This window comes from Lissotriton vulgaris, chromosome 1_1 (assembly GCF_964263255.1).
Source record: "Lissotriton vulgaris chromosome 1_1, aLisVul1.2, whole genome shotgun sequence".
Classification (NCBI taxonomy): Eukaryota; Metazoa; Chordata; class Amphibia; order Caudata; family Salamandridae; genus Lissotriton; species Lissotriton vulgaris.
Window position 1 is genome coordinate 2114506930 of NC_141685.1, and position 19745 is coordinate 2114526674.

Genomic DNA, 19745 nt, shown 5'->3' on the forward strand with positions numbered 1-19745 from the left:
CAGACGACAATTTTAACTTTGAGGTGTTTTGACAAAATAATGTCATCAGAAATTAATTGTAGAGAGTGGAACAACTTTGAAGTTTAAGAACATACGTTCATATTGAATACTTTGTGAATTTCAGGTGACCACTATTCAAGGCGCTAGTTATCGTCATTAGCAGCTTCCCGAGTCGTAGCAAATCTTCGTCTATGTGGAGGTATGAGCATACTCCAGTCATTGTGATATGATGTTCAGAGCAATAATTGGAAGCGCAGGTTGTTTAACTTGATGTCCTCACATATATTTTCAGGGTATTGCAGTGTGTATTCTACACTTCGTGAACATTGTTACCTGGATAGGTGACATAAGTTTGAACGCGTTGGAAAGCGTTGGACAAAAGTCACTGTTAACACTTTTGGTGGTGAGCTTGTTTATGATTTATAGTGGAGGTTTTCTTATGTTATTGTTGATTCAATTATGATTTTTGTATAAGTTCAAGAGAAGCCTTGTGATTGTTTTTCATTTCTAATTGTACTGTTCTGACGATAATTTCTGTGGAGTTCAAGTGATTTTTTTGTGATTGTTTAAAAGGAACAAGTACTCACCCACTTTGTTTATATGATAGAAAAGTAATGTACAATGTTTTATTTTCACAGTTCCCCTAACGAAGGGATCATATCCCGAAATGCATTGGGACCTACAACAACATTGATGCAAATTAATCACATTTTATTGAATAACAAAGATATGCCATGTGTTTGTTAGAAATGTTTACTGGTTGTAATTTAGTTTTTGTAAACAAAAATCATATTGACAAGTTAAGCAAGAGTGTATTTTGAGAATAGTAAATCGTAGTTCAAAAAGACCAACAATAGGGTTTGCAATTGCAGTGCAGGTAGGGACAAGCGACAGGAAGTCACTTGCAGTATGGTCGGTTTCTGCCCTCTGTGCCACTCGTTTTTCCCTCATTTTTTGTGCCCTTCTACCCTCTATTCCACTCGTTTTTTGTGCCTTTCTGCCCTCTGTTCCACTCATTTCCCCCTCATTTTTTGTGCTCTTCTGCCCCCTGTTCCACTCGTTTTTTTGTGCCCTTCTGCCTTCTGTGCCACTCGTTTTTCCCATATTTTTTTTTGCCCTTTTTGCCTTCGGTTCCACTCGTTTCCGCAGCCGCTGTGCCCCCTGCGGCCCCACCCCCCTGACTGACCACTGCTCATTCGCTGCCCCCGCCTCCCGATTGTATTGTTGTGGTTTCGCCGCCCCTGCGCCAACATTCACAGCTCTTGTGTGCTGTGAGGACGCAAGGGTATTTCATTTTTCACTACGACAACAGGCACTCGAGTCCTGCGGACCCCCTAAGAATGTCTCACGGACCCCTGGGGGTCCGTGGACCACAGTTTGTGAAACGCTGACCTATGGTTTGAACTTCGCTCCAGTGTTGATTCAGTCAGTCAGTCAAAATTAACTTTATTTGGTTTGTCATAACCATAAAGTATGTAAAACACATTTCATTTCATACAAAGGTTAAAAGAGAAACATTTTCCGCTCAGTTAAAATATTTACAAATACTGTTAAAAATGTCTTATCTGACGCCGGACCTTTAGTCGTTTCCGGCTTTCATAAGTAAATTTTCAACTATTATCATGAATTTTATCCCCCGACATATTAAAATGTTCGATGTGGTGCCCATCCAACTTGTCACCGCATGTCTGCAAGTGCGAATGTTTAAATCAATGAAGGGTGTTTTTAGCAAGTTCCTTCTTTCCGCTTTTACTATTTCGCAGACACACAGTAAGTGGCTTAAAGTTTCTATATGGTACCCACATAAACGACATGCCTTTTTTTGATGGTTACTTTTCCAGGAGGGGGCTAAGTCCTTCGAGCAAAAATCACGAAATCTATATGCCATGAACTTTCTTTTGAGTGACAATCGGAAATGTGCTGCAAGATAGGGTTGTGGTTTTAAGCTTGTATACGAATTTATTATAACCCAAGCATGAAGGCGTTTTGCTAGTCTCCTTTTGTCTTCTACTAAGGATAATGCTTTTGCCCTGTTGTTGCAGACTTTATTGAAGGACGCCCTTTCCAACGTGCTTTTCCATACTACCTCAATCTCCAGTTCTTCCAGGGCAATCCGCAAATGATCACCCCACGTGTTTGGCTTTCTTTGTTCGTATTGTAGTTTTATTTCTGTCCAACATAAGTTGTCCAAAGTTCCCAATTCCGCTGTTCTAAGTTTCCTGCATAATTTTACCAAGGTTGCTTTCCTTTGAAATTCTTGATTCTGGAGTCCAAATTCCAAACGTATCTGTGCCGGCGAGGAACCTTTAAAGAGATTAAATACTGTTTTGTAGACCTTTATCTGTAATTTGTTTAAGATGTTAATTTCTTGGCCATGCCAAGTTTCCGATCCATAGGACAAGGTTGGGAGCAATTGCGCTGCCATGATTTTTAGGAGGTGCCCATGTGAAGGGCATTCCAATTTTTTGTGCAACTGTTTGTAGGCAAATATTAGTGAATTGGCTTTTGCTGTGATCTCCTTTTTCTGGTCTATCCGGGATAGATTTCTTGCCATTTTGATGCCCAAGTATTTATAAACCCCTATTTCCTCTATTTGTGTGTTTTTTGCATACCATTTGTATTTCCCTTGTCTCGGGCCCGCAAGTCTTACCACCTTGGTTTTTGATTTGTTCAATTCCAGACCTTGGATATCCAGGTAGTCTATCAGTTTATTTACGGTCCTTTGCAGCTCTATCGGAGTTTGGCTCAACAATACGATATTGACTGCATATTGCAGAAATTGGATTGGCTCGTTTGCCAACTTTGGTGGGTGTCCGTTTACTTGTAACAAATAATTGTTTAAATCTGCCAAGTATAAATTAAATAAACATGGCGAGAGAACACAACCTTGTTTTAGTCCATTTGTTATGTTTATTTTTGATGATACTCTACTTCCGTCTCCTAGTTTTACAGTAGCCCATGTTTCGCTGTATAACGATTCTAATGCTTTTATCAGTGGCTGTGGGAGACCCCATGCTTTCAGTTTATTCCACAGACGGTCACATGGTACTCTGTCAAAAGCTGATTTCAAGTCAATGTAACAGGTCAGTAATACTTCCTTTTTTCTTTCAGCCTTTTCCGTCAAGATCGTCAATGCAGATAGGTTTGAGATGGTCCCCATGCCTTGTCTGAAGCCCGTTTGAAATTTAGGGATGATGTGATTTTCCTCTGTCCATTCTTGTAGGTGTTGCAATATGCATGAGGCATAGAGTTTAGCCTCAACGTCAATGAGGGCTATCAACCTGTAATTCCCGGGTTCTGATCTACAGCCGCTCTTGTAAATTGGGTGGAAAAGGTTACCCCTCCAGGACTGTGGGATTTTATTATCACAAAACACTTGGTTAAAAAGTGGTGTAAAGTATTTAGCCCAGATGTCAGGGGCTCGTTTGAACAGGGCGTTTGGTAGACCATTTGGTCCTGCTGCTCCTTCAGCCTTCAATTTTTTTATCAAAAATGTTGTCTTTTTTTGAGTTGTCAATGGTGTTTGCTCATTAGCTTCCCAGCCGGTCACATCTAATACTTGTTCCCTTTTTATACCGGTTGTCTCAAGGGTAAGTTCTTTTCCTTTGCCTTCTTGTGTACTTAATGCATCATTCTCTTGTGGTCCGATTTTCGGGTTATACAATTTGTCGATGTATTCCAACCACGTTGTTTCGATTATTCCAATGTTGGCCGTCGTTCCATATCCCTTCATTAATTTGTTAATTAAGCCCCAAAATTCCCTGCTATTTGGTAATTTACTTGCCCACAGCAGGTCCCCCCATATCTTTTCTTTATATTTCTTTTTTTCCACTCTACATTCTTCCTTGTATCCTTTTCTCATTTTTTGAATCTTATTGTTTTCTATGTGTTTTCCCGTTGTGATTGCTTTCGCTTTTTGTCTTACCTCCTTGGCAATGTTTCTTTTTTTGTTTCTCAGGTGTATTGTATACCATGGATCTTTTTTAACCATTTGCAGGCCTTTACCTCCTGGTTTTGTTGGAAATTTATCCAAGAGTAACATATGTAATTTTTCTCAATGTTTTACTAAAGGATATACAGATGGCTCCTCAGCATTCTCTATGTATTTTTTTTACCATATCCATTATTTCTTCCATTATTATTCCTCTCCATTTGAGTTTTCGTAAATTATATGTTTCAGGCAGTGCAACTAGAGATACTATACACTGTTTTTGCTTGATGTCTAAATGTAGGACTGTTTCCTGAGGAAAGTGGTCGCTTTCCGGTCTTGTTGTAATGCAGAAGTTGTTGATCAGGGGAATGAGGTCTTTGCTGATTATTGTATAATCTATAATTGATTGTTTTTTCCCACACGAGAAGGTGATACCTGCCGGTTGATCTCCCTTCATATTTCCATTCAGGATGACAAGACCTAGTATTTCCAGCTCTTAAAATGTTTTTTGATGTACATTCTTATTGGATTTTCCCCCTGTCAAATTGCAATTAAAATCCCCTAAGATTATTATCTCGTGATTTTGATGTGTAATTTGTAGCGTTTTTATTAAATTTATTAGGTTTAACAGTTTTTCCTTTTTCTTATTCTTGTCAGGATGAATGTATATGTTGAGAATTAATAGTTTTTTCCCCTCTCCGTTTATAGACTGCTTGCATTCTAATTTGATTACTTGAATCCAGTTTTCTCCGGAATCCATTTCCTCTGTTTTCCAGTCATATTCTGTTGTCGTATATACGGACAAACCCCCTCGTGGGTGTCCATACTTTGCAAATTTTTCTGCCATTATGTGGTATTCTTCGTATCCTGCTATGTGTTCAGGTGTCATATTCCACGTTTCTTGTAGCAGGATTATGTTGAATTTACTTAAGAAAGCAATGGTGTCTTGGTCCTTTTGCATTTCTTTGAAACCATGGACATTCCAGGAACACATTGTAATTTTTTTATCATTTTGCTTGGTGGTTTTCTTAATTTGTTCCCCACTTACTGTATTATTATCATCAGGATCGATGTAAATTCAGGTTGTATGGTAACCAGGACCCGTCTTCCTTTCCGTCAGAATGGGTGGTTGTTTGTCTAAGGGTAAAGTTATTTTCACTTGTCTCCATACATGTCTCTTAGTTTGTTGGCATACTTCTAGCTCCTTTTAATACTGAGAAAGTCTTTCCGTTTGTATTAGGCAGCTGTGGTGCGTCGTCATTTAATAGTGGGTGTGGATATTTTATTAGAGGTGGGTAAGATATTATTATACCCCAAGATGCAAAGATCTCCCTTGTGGAGAAGATCCGTTCCGTTGCCTCTGCTGATGCCCATGTTGTTCTACTTACTTCCAGTTCGGTCTCCTCATTTAGTTGGACAAATTCTACCGCCAAGAGTTCCGACGATGGAATTTCCCTTAATTTTGGAATTTCTCTGAATAGTCTCATTAGATTGCCCCTGTTTAATGTGTCCCTTTTTCCTTTTGTTTGGTATTCCAGCGTAAAGATTAGTTTGCAGCCTGTTTCTGTCGGCTCCAATTGAGGTTCGTGGTTTTGCTTTTGTTCGCTTTTTTTCCCTATCTTTTCCCAGACCTTAATTTTACTCAGGGGCTCTATCGTAGATTTTTCTTTTGGGCTTAGTTTTGACGTTGGGACTACCTCCTCGCTTTGACCTCTTTTATCCTCCCTGGTTCTGTAACTAGTCGGTGTCCTGGCTTTTTCCTTGTATATTTTCCCCACTAATGCATTGCAAGTCGTGCCTTTTTTATCCAAAGTGATTAACAATTGGGTATCAGTACTCGAGGGTCGTTCTATGGGTTGACTGATTCTCTTTCCCCATTTTGGCGAGATTGGTTTATCTTCAACTGTTCTTCTTATGATTATTTTCCTTTGGTCCGGGTTTTTTAAGCCATTGTCAGTTTTTTCTACTGGTACTTTTTCAAATTATCTTAATTCAGTATCCTTACTTGTTAGGAACCCGTGGTGAAGTGGTGACCCTGCACCAGCAGATTAACGATAATCTGCTCCACAAATTGGCACCCGATGTGGGGCCCCATCCAGGGCTTGCAGTTGGACCAGGGGAGAAGATCGGGTCGGTAATATGAACTTCACTGAGGGGCGCCCCACCTGAAGAGACTAGTGTTGCTCATGGTCGAAGGTGATTTTTCAGCTCTCTGACTCTGATCTTCCTGGCGGCTGCTGGCCTTGACTGGGGCCTTCGGACGGTGATTTCTTTGGATCAAGGTGGGAGTCGAAGACTATGCATAAGGTATTGAACCGGTACATTTGGTTAGGATTTATTTTGTATCTGCCTTGGCATTTGTCTGGTATCCGTTTGGAATTTGCTTGGAATTTTGAAACTTAGACTCTGTTTTGGAACTTGCTATTTGTTTTGATTAAAAACATGCTTACAGGTAATGTGAGAATATTTTTATTTCTCTTTTTTTACAAGTTTTTCATCTTATATAACATGCCTGTGATTAGCACTCTTCGGAAGTTTTGTTGCTGCTGCTCCGATAAGCAGAGCATTTTGGAAGCAAGTCAGCTGGTGCCACCACAAGGTAGTCCACATTTTGAGATGTGATTCAAATATGGCATTTGTTCCATCATGTATAGGACATTATGGAACAAATATACAAAAGGGGATCCCCAATTGCAATGGCCACTAGAGGGAAACATGGACCCTCACAAACTCGAGTATTTAGAGAAGCGATTGTTTTGAAAGAAAGTTAGGCCAGCCATGTTTGACAGTTTGCGTATGTGGAGGAAAGAAGTGAAGGAGCGGCAGCTCAAGGCAGAGAATGTACAAAGGAAACAGGAAAGGAAGACCGAGTATCAGAAGTATAAGGAATTGAAGGATAAGGAAGTTTAGGAGAAAAAGGAATGTTTAGATAGAGAGCATAGATTATTAACATCTAAGGAATATATAGTTAGACCAACAGTAGCAGTTCAGGTCCACCAAGAAGATGTGGATTCAGACACAAATCGAATGACCTCCGCCCCCATATGTACCTTTAACACCTCTTCCCCATGGACCACCAAATGTTGTTCCCCTGTACCCCCGGCTCCCCCTCCTTTGCCTGCGGTTGTCCAGCTCCCTATTTTCTAACCAGTACCGGTACAATCCTTACCCCCTCTAACCCAGGCCTCCGTAGCCTCCACCTCAGTCCTCCGCGCCTCCACTTCAGGCCACTGCCCCTGAAATGACTGATGATCCTGTAATTCCTGTATCAGTCCCGACCCCTCGAGTTCTTCGTTCTACTGTACCTCAGTTTTGTCAGGATGCGGTAAGATTGATGGTACTAAGTTGGTTGAGTGATCTAGAAATGGAAGTAGAAGAAATGGTAGATCAGATACAGGATTTCTCTGAGGTTGAGCTTCTTTGTCTCATAAATAAGCTTTCTCATCAACTTATGATTCAATGGGAGATGACTACAGGACAGAATGGTTCTGGCGATGTTAGAGTTATTAAACAACAGTGTAAGATAGGAGCCTTCCCTATAAGTAGAGTAACCCTGCCATAGCAACGATAACTGGATACCGTAACAAACTCTCTTCCTCTCCTCGAATAAGACCTATGAGGGAGGCTGCACCACAGTTCATTCCTCGAAGAGTGAATGCAGATAATGATGACCCAAATAGTGCTGATACTAGAGCCCATTTTTTGTAATTGGATATATATGCCCTAGAACAGGACGGATGTACTCACTTTAAAAGCTTCCTTACCAGACATACGTAAAAATCCTAGAGGATTTTATGATGATGTACAGGCAGCCATTGATTCTTGTATCATGACTTTAGCGGATATTGATATGTTTTTTGGTATGATCTTGCCACCAGATATGTGGCGACTTACCCGGAAACAGGATCATGCTGTTGATTTGGGAAGACATTGGGCTGCCATATTAGTAGCTGATCGAGATAGGAAACCTGGTCAGACACATCATCAGCTCATACCGGATCTGCCTGGTAACATACTTACTTATATAAAAACTATGGTTCCGGCCAGGAAAATAGATTGGGCACTTCTCACTGCTTGTAAACAAAAACAGGGAGAGGCCGAACCTGATTTCTTTACTCGCTTTGAGGAAGTGTTCCACGATTTTAGTGGGCAAGATACATCTAGACCTAAGGGTACACATTTATTTGTAGATCGATTTGTGGGAAATGTACTTCCTGAGATATCAGTTCGTTGGATGTATGACGGTACCACGCGTACTTTTACAACGCGTACCGTTACCACGCTACTTTTACCACGCAAGTCGTTACAACGACTTGCGTGGAGGGGCGCTGGATAGTAAATTATTTAATTTACTATTCCAAATCCAGTCCCCGTGGACTCTAGGGAAAGGAGTTGGATAGTAAATTAAAGTAATTACTATCCTGGAGCGCCCCCCAGCGCATTTCGTTGTAACGACCTGCGTGGTAAAAGTAGCGTGGTAACGGTACCGCGTTGTAAAATATGCGTGGTAACCGTTGTATACCCAGTTCGTTTAAAGAATTCTGAGAGTACAAAGCTTTAGTAACCCCGAAAGCTAAATGAGATATGGCTTAGTATTATCAGAATCAGGTGATCACTGAGCAAGAACGACAAGAAGGAAAACAAAAAGAATTAAAAACTAAGGTAATGATGGTTCAGGCCTATGGACCTCAAGGGCAAGGCTGTGGTCAAAATTATGGTCCGAACTAGAGACAAGCACCTTCAGTAGGGCCACCGCGTAGACAAACTGCACTAGGGCTGAATCAATGTGCTTATTGCAAGGAGAAAGGACATTGGCGTTCTGAATGGCCCATTTTAGCTGCTGGTGGGAGAGGTAGGAGACAAGTGAATAGTAATCGAGGGACTACAGCTCCCCGACAGCAGCCACAGCAGGTTCAAGCTCCAGAGAGGAATAGGTCAGGAAATTATTTTGATCAACAAAGTAATCAATATTCTACGGAGGATTGGTAATCAAAGGAAACTGTGGGAACACAGTTTACCTAGGACAGCGTAGGGCAAGGAGGACCAGTTGAGATACCTGTAGATCAGTCAGGGCCCTATATAACAGCCACCATACTTGGGCAGGACCAGAAATTTTTAGTGGATACAGGGGTGACACGTAGTGTGATATCTCAGAAAGTGGTTCATGTGACACCCTTGTCTGGCCAAGTGATCACATCGATAAGTTTGATGGAACATCAACTCCTAGCCCTGTGTCTCAAAAACTACCTTTGCAGGTTGAGAATTTCATCAGAACAGACCCCTTTATACTTCCCCCACATACTCCAGATAATCTGATGGGACTTTATCTTTTGAAATATTTCCATACTACTATACATTGTTCCCCATCTGGAGTACGTGTCATTTTTGGGAAAAAGACATTGCCTAAATAATACAATTTTTCCTCACGTTCGGATCTGGATTCTGTCCTTTCATGTGTTTGGGCTACTTCTGAGACAGATGTGGGAAGAATGGACATTTCCCCAGTACACATACACGTTCGAGAGGATGCTTCTTTACCAAGTGTCCCGCAATATAAAATATCAAAAGAAGGTGAATGCCTTTTTCTCTATTCCTGTACATGAAAACAGTAGATATCTTTTGGGGATTTCATTACGAGGTTGCTCATTTAGATTTTGTAGGGCTCCACAAGGCTATACAGAAATCCCTAGCATTTACAGTCAGGCACTTATGCGACAGTTGGAGGAACTTCTTTTGCCACCAGGAGTTACACTTGTACAATACGTCAATGACATTTTGTTAGCCACAGACACAGTTGAGCTTTGTAAAGAGGCCACTCTCTCTCTATTGCAACACCTTGCCCTTAAGGGACATAAAGTCTCTACGAATAAGCTGCAATATGTCGGTCTGAGGTCACTTACTTAGGTCACCTCTTGCCTAAGGAAGGCCACAATTTGACTATAGACAGGATTCAAACTATCCTAAAAATTCCTATTCAAAGTACCCAAAAAGAAGTCAGGGCACTTATTGGTATTATTTCCTAATGTAGACAGTGGATCCCAAACTGCTCCCTTATTATCAAACCTCTTTGTCTCTAGTTACTAAAGACACTCCCTCTCCTCTACCATGGACGTCTGCTTGCCAGGAAGCATATCAGCAGCTTCGTACATCTCTTTGTTCTGCTCCAGTGTTAGGCACTCCAGACTATGCAAAACCTTTCATACTATATGTACAAGAGAGAGAAGGATGTGCATTGTCAGTTTTGACTCAGCCATATGGTAATAAGCATCGTCCCTGTGCCTATTTCTCAGCTGTATTAGACCCAGTTGCCAGGGGACATCCAGGTTGTCTGAGAGGGGTCGCCGCCATAGCGATTCCTTTACGACAATCTGAGGGAATATTGTTGAGTAATAAGCTTATGGTCATGGTACCACATTCAGTGAATGCACTCCTAAATCAGACTAAGACACAACACCGAACTAACGCTAGACTCACAGGCTACGAACTTACACTTTTGGCACTTCATATCACACTTAGGAGATGTTTGACATTGAACCCAGCTACATTGTTAACTTTGCCAGCTGAACAAGCTCATTATTTGCACAATTGTATTTTCCTCACAGAAGAACAGACTACGGGAATTATAGATCTAAAGGATACACCTTTGTTAGACTGTGTGGGAAAACTATGGGTGGATGGTTCTTGTTTAAAACTACCTGTTGGCACGACTTCTGCATCCTAAGCCATAACTACATTACAAACAGTGGTAGAAACAACCTTTATTCCGCAAAAATCGGCCCAAGCAGCTGAACTCATTGCGCCTTTTAGGGCCAGGGAAGACATGGCTTGGCAATTCGGGCTGACTGTACCCATGAGGTACAGAGTCAGACTGATTTGCATATGGCCATATCTGAACTGGGGTGGCGGAGTGAGCTAAAGAATAATGATGGATTAAACCCAGATCAGTTGACTGGGGGTGAGTGCTTGCAATGTTTAACACTTCATCCATCAACCCCTTTGGTTTAGCTTTGTTCGCCCTAAGTTGGCAGGGTATGTCCAGACATAGGTCCCTTGCTCACTTTGCCACTGAATTCAAGCTAGCCTGGCTGATTAGCCAGAAACCGGTCAAAAGAGGCTTGTTTCCGGTTCAGGAAAGACATGGCTTGGCAGTACGGGTTGGACTGTTCCGATGAGGCACAGGGTCACACTGATTTGCATATGGCCATGTCTGAACTGGGTTGGCGGAGTGAGCTAAATAATTATGATGGATTAAACCCAGATCAGTTGACGGGGGTGAGTGCTTGCAATGTTCAACACTCCGTCCATCATCCCCTTTGGTTTTGCTTTGTTCACCCTAAGTTGGCAGGGTATGCCCAGACGTGGGTCCCATGCTCACTTTGCCACTGGATTCAAGATAGCCTGTCTGATGACGGCTCATTAGCCAGAAACCGATCCCAGGATGCTTGTTTCCGGTCCAGGAAAGACATGGCTTTGCAGTTCTGGCTGGACTGTTCCCATGAGGCACAGGGTCAGACTGATTTGCATATGACCATGTCTGAACTGGGGTGGCGGAGTGAGCTAAAGAAGGATTATAGATAAAACCCAGATCAGTTGACAGGGGGTGAGTGCTTGCTATGTTCAACACTCTCTCCATCATCCCCTTTGGTTTTGCTTCGTTCACCCTAAGTTGGCAGGGTATGCCCAGACGTGGGTCCCTTGCTGACTTTGCTACTGGATTCAAGCTAGCCTGGCTGATGACGGCTGATTAGCCAGAAACCGGTCCCGGGATGCTAGTTTCCGGTCCAGGGAAGACATGGCTTGGCAGTTCGGGCTGAACTGTTCCCATGAGGTTCCGGGTCAGACTGATTTGCATATGGCCATGTCTAACCTGGGGTGGCAGAGTGAGCTAAAAAATTATGATGGATTAACCCCTCCCCTGCTGATGATGGAACCGCTCCGTCATCAGCTACAGTTGGGCTGTGCTGATGACGGAGCGGTTCCGTCATGGCCCGGCCGCCGCGCCTCCGCAGCGCTGATTTCGCGCCTGCGCGGCAGTATTAATGAGCGGGGCGGGTCATGACGGAACCGCTCCGTCACCAGCATAGCTCAACCGCAGCTGGTGACGGAGCGGTTCTGTCACCAGCATGCGGCGGCCGCGCGGCCGCCCCGCCCCTTTAGCGCTGCGGCGGAATAGTTGCCGCAGCGAAAGGGTTAAACCCAGATCAGATGACTGGGGGTGAGTGCTTGCAAAGTTCAACACTCTGTCAATCATCCCCTTTGGTTTTGCTTTTTTTGCCCTATGTTGGCAGGGTATGCCCAGAGGTGGGTCCCTTGCTGACTTTGCCAATGGATTCAAGCTAGCCTGGCTGATGATGGCTGATTAGCCAGAAACCGGTCCCAGGATGCTTGTTTCCGGTCCAGGGAAGACATTGCTTCGCAGTTCGGGCTGGACTCTTCCCATGAGGCACAGGATCAGACAGATTTGCATATGGCCATGTCTGAAATGGGGTGGCGGAGTGAGCTAAAGAATGATGATGGATTAACTGATGACTGGGGGTGAGTGCTTGCAATGTTCAACACTCCGTCCATCATCCCCTTTGGGTTTGCTTTGTTCGCCCTAAGTTGGCACAGTGTCCCCAGACGTGGGTCCCTTGCTCACTTTGCCACTGGATTCAAGCTAGCCTGGCTGAGGACGGCTGATTAGCCAGAAACCGGTCCCAGGATGCTTGTTTCCGGTCCAGGGAAGACATGGCTTTGCAGCTCGGGCTGGACTGTTCCCATGAGGCACAGGGTCAGACTGATTTGCATATGGCCATGTCTGAACTGGGGTGGCAGAGTGAGCTAAAGAATGATGATGGATTAAATGCAGATCAGTTGACTGGGGGTGAGTGCTTCCAATGTTCAACACTCCGTCCATAATCTCCTTTGGTTTTGCTTTGTTCGCCATAAGTTGGCAGGGTATTGCCAGACGTGGATCTCTTGCTCACTTTGCCATTGGATTCAAGCTATCCTGGCTGAAGACGGCTGATTAGCCAGAAACCGGTCCCAGTATGCTTGTTTCTGGTCCAGGGAAGACATGGCTTGGCAGTTCGGGCTAGACTGTTCTCATGAGGCACAGGGTCAGACTTATTTGCATATGGCCATGTCTGAACTGGGATGGCGGAATGAGCTAAAGAATGATGATAGATGAAGCCCAGATCAGTTTACTGGGGGCGAGTGCTTGCAATGTTCAACACTCCGTCCATCATCCCCTTTGGTTGTGCTTCGTCCGCCCTAAGTTGGCAGGGTATGCCCAGACGTGGGTCCCTTGCTGACTTTGCCACTGGATTCAAGCTAGCCTGGCTGATAACAGCTGATTATCCAGAAACCGGTCCCGGGATGCTTGTTTCCGGTCCAGGGAAGACATTGCTTTGCAGTTCTGGCTGGATTGTTCCCATGAGGCACAGGGTCAGACTGATTTGTATATAGCCATGTCTGAACTAGGGTGGCAAAGTGAGCTAAAGAATGATGATAGATTAAACCCAGATCAGTTGACTGGGGGTGAGTGCTTGCAATGCTCAACACTCCGTCCATCATCCCCTTTGGTTTTGCTTTGTTCGCCCTAAGTTGGCAGGGTATGCCCAGACGTGGGTCCTTTGCTGACTTTGCCACTGGATTCAAGCTAGCCTGGCTGATGATGGCGGATTAGCCAGAATCCGGTCCCGGGATGCTTGTTTCCGGTCCAGGGAAGACGTGGCTTGGCAGTTTGGGCTGGACTGTTCCCATGAGGCACAGGGTCAGACTGATTTGCATATGACCATGTCTGAACTGGGGTTGCAGAGTGAGCTAAAGAATGATGATGGATTAAACCCAGATCAGATGACTGGGGGTGAGTGCTTGAAATGTTCAACATTCCGTCCATCATCCCTTTTGGTTTTGCTTTGTTCACCCTAAGTTGGCACAGTGTGCCCAGGCGTGGGGCCCTTGCTCACTTTGCCACTGGATTCAAGCTAGCCTGGCTGAGGATGACGTATTAGCCAGAAACCGGTCCCAGGATGCTTGGTTCCGGTCCAGGGAAGACATGGCTTTGCAATTCTGGCTGGACCTTTCCCATGAGGCACAGGGTCAGACTGATTTGCATATGGCCTTGTCTGAACTGGGGTGGCAGAGTGAGCCAAAGAATTATGTTGATTTAAAGCCAGATCAGATGACTGGGGTGACTGCTTGCAATGTTCAACACTCTGACCATCATCCCCTTTGGTTTTGCTTTGTTCACCCTATGTTGGCAGGGTATGCCTTGACGTGGGTCCCTTGTTCACTTTGCCACTTGATTCAAGCTAGCCTGGCTGATGACTACTGATTAACCAGAAACTGGTCCCAGGATGCTTGTTTCTGGTCCAGGGAAGACATGGCTTGGCAGTTCGGGCTGGACTGTTCCCATGAGGCACAGGGTCAGACTGCTTTGCATATGGCCATGTCTGAACTGGGGTGGAAGAGTGAGCTAAAGAATGATGATGGATTACCTGATGACTGGGGTGAGTGCTTGCAATGTTCAATACTCCGTCCATCATCCCCCTTGGTTTTGCTTTGTTCCCTCCACGTTGGCAGGGTATGACCAGATGTGGGTCCCTTCCTCACTTTGCCGCTGGATTCAAGCTAGCCTGGCTGATGACTGCTGATTAGCCAGAAACCAGTCCCAGGAACCTTGTTTCCAGACCAGGGAAGACATGGCTTGGCAGTTCGGGCTGGACTGTTCCCATGAGGCACAGGGTTAGACTGATTTGCATATGGCCATGTCTGAACTGAGGTGGCAGAGTGAGCTAAAGAATGATGATAGATTAAACCCAGATCAGTTGACTGGGGGTGAGTGCTTGCAATGTTCAACACTCAGTCCATCGTCCCCTTTGGTTTTGCTTTGTTCGCCCTAAGTTGGCAGGGTATGCCCAGACGTGGATCCCTTGCTCACTTTGCCACTGGATTCAAGCTAGCCTGGCTGATGACTGCTGATTAGCCAGAAACCAGTCCCAGGAACCTTGTTTCCAGTCCAGGGAAGACATGGCTTGGCAGTTCTGGCTGGACTGTTCCCATGAGGCACAGGGTCAGACTGATTTGCATATGGCCATGTCTGAACTAGAGAGGCGGAGTGAGCTATAGAATGATGATAAATTAAACCCAAATTAAATGACTGGGGGTGAGTGCTTGCAATGTTTAACACTCCGTCCATCATCCCTTTTGGTTTTGCTTTCTTCGCCCTAAGTTGGCAGGGTATGCCCAGACTTGGGTCCCTTGCTGACTTTGCCACTGGATTCAAGCTAGCCTGGCTGATGACTGCTGATTAGCCAGAAACCGGTCCTGTGATGCTTGTTTCCGGTCCAGGAAAGACATGGCTTGGCAGTTCGGGCTGGACTGTTCCCATGAGGCACAGGGTCAGACTGATTTGCATATAGCCATGTCTGAACTGGGGTGGCATAGTGAGCTAAAGTATGATGATGGATTAAACCCAGATCAGATGAGTCGGGGTGAGTGCTTGCAATGTTTAACTCTCCGTCCATCATCCCTTTTGGTTTTGCTTTGTTCGCCCTAAGTTGGCAGGGTATGCCCAGACTTGGGTCCCTTGCTGACTTTGCCACTGGATTCAAGCTAGCCTGGCTGATGACGGCTGATTAGCCAGAAACCGGTCCTGGGATGCTTGTTTCCGGTCCAGGGAAGACATTGGTTGTCAGTTCGCGCTGGACTGTTCCCATGAGACACTGGGTCAGACCGATTTGCATATGACCATGTCTGAACTGGGGTGGCGGAGTGAGCTAAACAATGATGATGGATTAACTGATGACTGGGGGGGAGTGCTTGCAATGATCAACACTCCGTCCATCATCCCCTTTGGTTTTGCTTTGTTCGCCCTAAGTTAGCACAGTGTGGCCAGACGTGGGTCCCTTGCTCACTTTGCCACTGGATTCAAGCTAGCCTGGCTGAGGACGGCTGATTAGCCAGACCCCGTGCCAGGATGCTTGTTTCCGGTCCAGGGAAGACATGGCTTGGCAGTTCGGGCTGGACTGTTCCCATGAGGCACAGGGTCAGACTGATTTGCATATGGCCATGTCTGAACTGGGGTGGCGGAGTGAGCTAAAGAATGATGATGGATTAAACCCAGAACAGTTGACTGGGGTGAGTGCTTGCAATGTTCAACACTCCGCCCTTCAACCCCTTTGGTTTTGCTTTGTTCACCCTAAGTTGGCAGGGTATGCCCAGACTTAGGTCCCTTGCTCACTCTGCCACTGGATTCAAGCTAGCCTGGCTGATGACGGCTGATTAGCCAGAAACTGTTCCCAGGATGCTTGTTTCCGGTCAAGGGAAGACATGGCTTGGCAGTTTGGGCTGGACTGTTCCCATGAGGCACAGGGTCAGACTGATTTACATATGGCCATGTCTGAACTGGGGTGGCGGAGTGAGCTTAAGAATGATGATGGATTACCTGATGACTGGGGTGAGTGCTTGCAATGTTCAATACTCCGTCCATCATCCCCCTTGGTTTTGCTTTGTTCCCTCTACGTTGGCAGGGTATGACCAGATGTGGGTCCCTTCCTCACTTTGCCGCTGGATTCAAGCTAGCCTGGCTGATGACTGCTGATTAGCCAGAAACCAGTCCCAGGAACCTTGTTTCCAGACCAGGGAAGACATGGCTTGGCAGTTCGGGCTGAACTGTTCCCATGAGGCACAGGGTTAGACTGATTTGCATATGGCCATGTCTGAACTGAGGTGGCAGAGTGAGCTAAAGAATGATGATAGATTAAACCCAGATCAGTTGACTGGGGGTGAGTGCTTGCAATGTTCAACACTCAGTCCATCGTCCCCTTTGGTTTTGCTTTGTTCGCCCTAAGTTGGCAGGGTATGCCCAGACGTGGATCCCTTGCTCACTTTGCCACTGGATTCAAGCTAGCCTGGCTGATGACTGCTGATTAGCCAGAAACCAGTCCCAGGAACCTTGTTTCCGGTCCAGGGAAGACATGGCTTGGCAGTTCTGGCTGGACTGTTCCCATGAGGCACAGGGTCAGACTGATTTGCATATGGCCATGTCTGAACTAGAGAGGCGGAGTGAGCTATAGAATGATGATAAATTAAACCCAAATTAAATGACTGGGGGTGAGTGCTTGCAATGTTTAACACTCCGTCCATCATCCCTTTTGGTTTTGCTTTGTTCGCCCTAAGTTGGCAGGGTATGCCCAGACTTGGGTCCCTTGCTGACTTTGCCACTGGATTCAAGCTAGCCTGGCTGATGACTGCTGATTAGCCAGAAACCGGTCCTGTGATGCTTGTTTCCGGTCCAGGAAAGACATGGCTTGGCAGTTCGGGCTGGACTGTTCCCATGAAGCACAGGGTCAGACTGATTTGCATATAGCCATGTCTGAACTGGGGTGGCATAGTGAGCTAAAGTATGATGATGGATTAAACCCAGATCAGATGAGTCGGGGTGAGTGCTTGCAATGTTTAACTCTCCGTCCATCATCCCTTTTGGTTTTGCTTTGTTCGCCCTAAGTTGGCAGGGTATGCCCAGACTTGGGTCCCTTGCTGACTTTGCCACTGGATTCAAGCTAGCCTGGCTGATGACGGCTGATTAGCCAGAAACCGGTCCTGGGATGCTTGTTTCCGGTCCAGGGAAGACATTGGTTGTCAGTTCGCGCTGGACTGTTCCCATGAGACACTGGGTCAGACCGATTTGCATATGACCATGTCTGAACTGGGGTGGCGGAGTGAGCTAAACAATGATGATGGATTAACTGATGACTGGGGGGGAGTGCTTGCAATGATCAACACTCCGTCCATCATCCCCTTTGGTTTTGCTTTGTTCGCCCTAAGTTAGCACAGTGTGGCCAGACGTGGGTCCCTTGCTCACTTTGCCACTGGATTCAAGCTAGCCTGGCTGAGGACGGCTGATTAGCCAGACCCCGTGCCAGGATGCTTGTTTCCGGTCCAGGGAAGACATGGCTTGGCAGTTCGGGCTGGACTGTTCCCATGAGGCACAGGGTCAGACTGATTTGCATATGGCCATGTCTGAACTGGGGTGGCGGAGTGAGCTAAAGAATGATGATGGATTAAACCCAGAACAGTTGACTGGGGTGAGTGCTTGCAATGTTCAACACTCCGCCCTTCAACCCCTTTGGTTTTGCTTTGTTCACCCTAAGTTGGCAGGGTATGCCCAGACTTAGGTCCCTTGCTCACTCTGCCACTGGATTTAAGCTAGCCTGGCTGATGACGGCTGATTAGCCAGAAACTGTTCCCAGGATGCTTGTTTCCGGTCAAGGGAAGACATGGCTTGGCAGTTTGGGCTGGACTGTTCCCATGAGGCACAGGGTCAGACTGATTTACATATGGCCATGTCTGAACTGGGGTGGCGGAGTGAGCTTAAGAATGATGATGGATTAATCCCATATCAGTTGACTGTGGGTGAGTGCTTGCAATGTTCAATACTCTGTCCATCATTCCCTTTGGTTTTTCTAGTTATCCTCATGCAGCGGGTTTGGTAGAAAGGTACAATGCCACGTTGAAATTAAAACTAGCAAAAATACAAGCACTGGCCAGATGCCTTGCCTCTAGCATTGTTATCTGTTTGTTCCATCCCACGTAGTAAGATTGGACTTTCTCCCTATGAGATTTTATCTTTGGTAGGCCAACGAATGTATGGGGACCCCCAAGGCCAGATATGATTAAAGAAATACAGTACCCTGTTTTGAGTGATTATCTTAAAAACGACTGAAAAACTGTCTCTGATTTATCAGCCGGTGCATAAAGCTATTCTAGACAAATCAGAGGGTCCAGCCCATGGTCTTCAACCTGGAGAATACGTTCTTATAAAAAACTTCCAACGTTCTAAGAATTTGGAGCCTCGCTGGAAGAATCCGGAAGAGATCCTGCTTGCGACACAAACTGCTGTCTGTGTAACCAACAGACACCACTGGATAAGGGGGGACCCAGGGGGAGTAGGGCGCAGCCGGTCTCCCCCTGGGTTGATTCGCACAATGGGAGCGGCCACCAGGTGCTAATTAGGGGTAATCAGGGCGATAGTGGCGCACCGGGAAGTTTATTTAGAGAAGTCCGGCAGGGGCGGGAATTCACTGTGCCTGAGGGTGGTGGGAGGAGAGGCATTTTGTTTTGTCCCACCCACCCTCCCCTTTACTATTTGCTGTTATTTCAGGTTTTATCTTTTATCAGCCTTAGTTAACACTGGTGAGGTCCCCAAAAAATATCTGCCACTATAAGACAGGTTCATGTTAGTCAGGTAGATGTCTGTAGGCGGAATTTTTCTGGGGGGGGGTGGGCAGTCTTGATAGGGATTGTCCATCCTCCAAGGGGGAAGGTGGGGTATACAGTGCACGGTGTTAGGAAAAGAAAATGAGGGGGAGCTATCAACAGGAGTCAGTTCTTCGGGGGTTGCTTGGGTCAACATTTTTGGGGGTTATGTTTTTAAAGATATACCAAGATGAGTTTGGGGATTGCTTTATGATTTATTTGTAAAATGGTTTTAAGAAAATATATTATGCACCTGTCTTAATAAAGGGGCTTTTTTTGCTAAATAAAGAAGTTGTGGGTTGTGATTTATTGTGCGAATGCGGGGCACTGCAAGTGAATCCCAGCAACTGTTCTCCAGACTGAAGGCAGAAAGGATCTGAAAGATATCTTACAGACTCAGAAAAGTGTTGCTCCTCTGAATGAAGATACTTTGTTTCCTGATCAAACTGCGCCTTCAGCATCAAGGCACGATTTACAACCAAGGAAGGGAAGGAGCAGAAAGAGATACTGGAGGACCGGTTTCAATTAGTGGAACGGTTCGGCTGTGACACGGTAGGATCACAGAATCGGC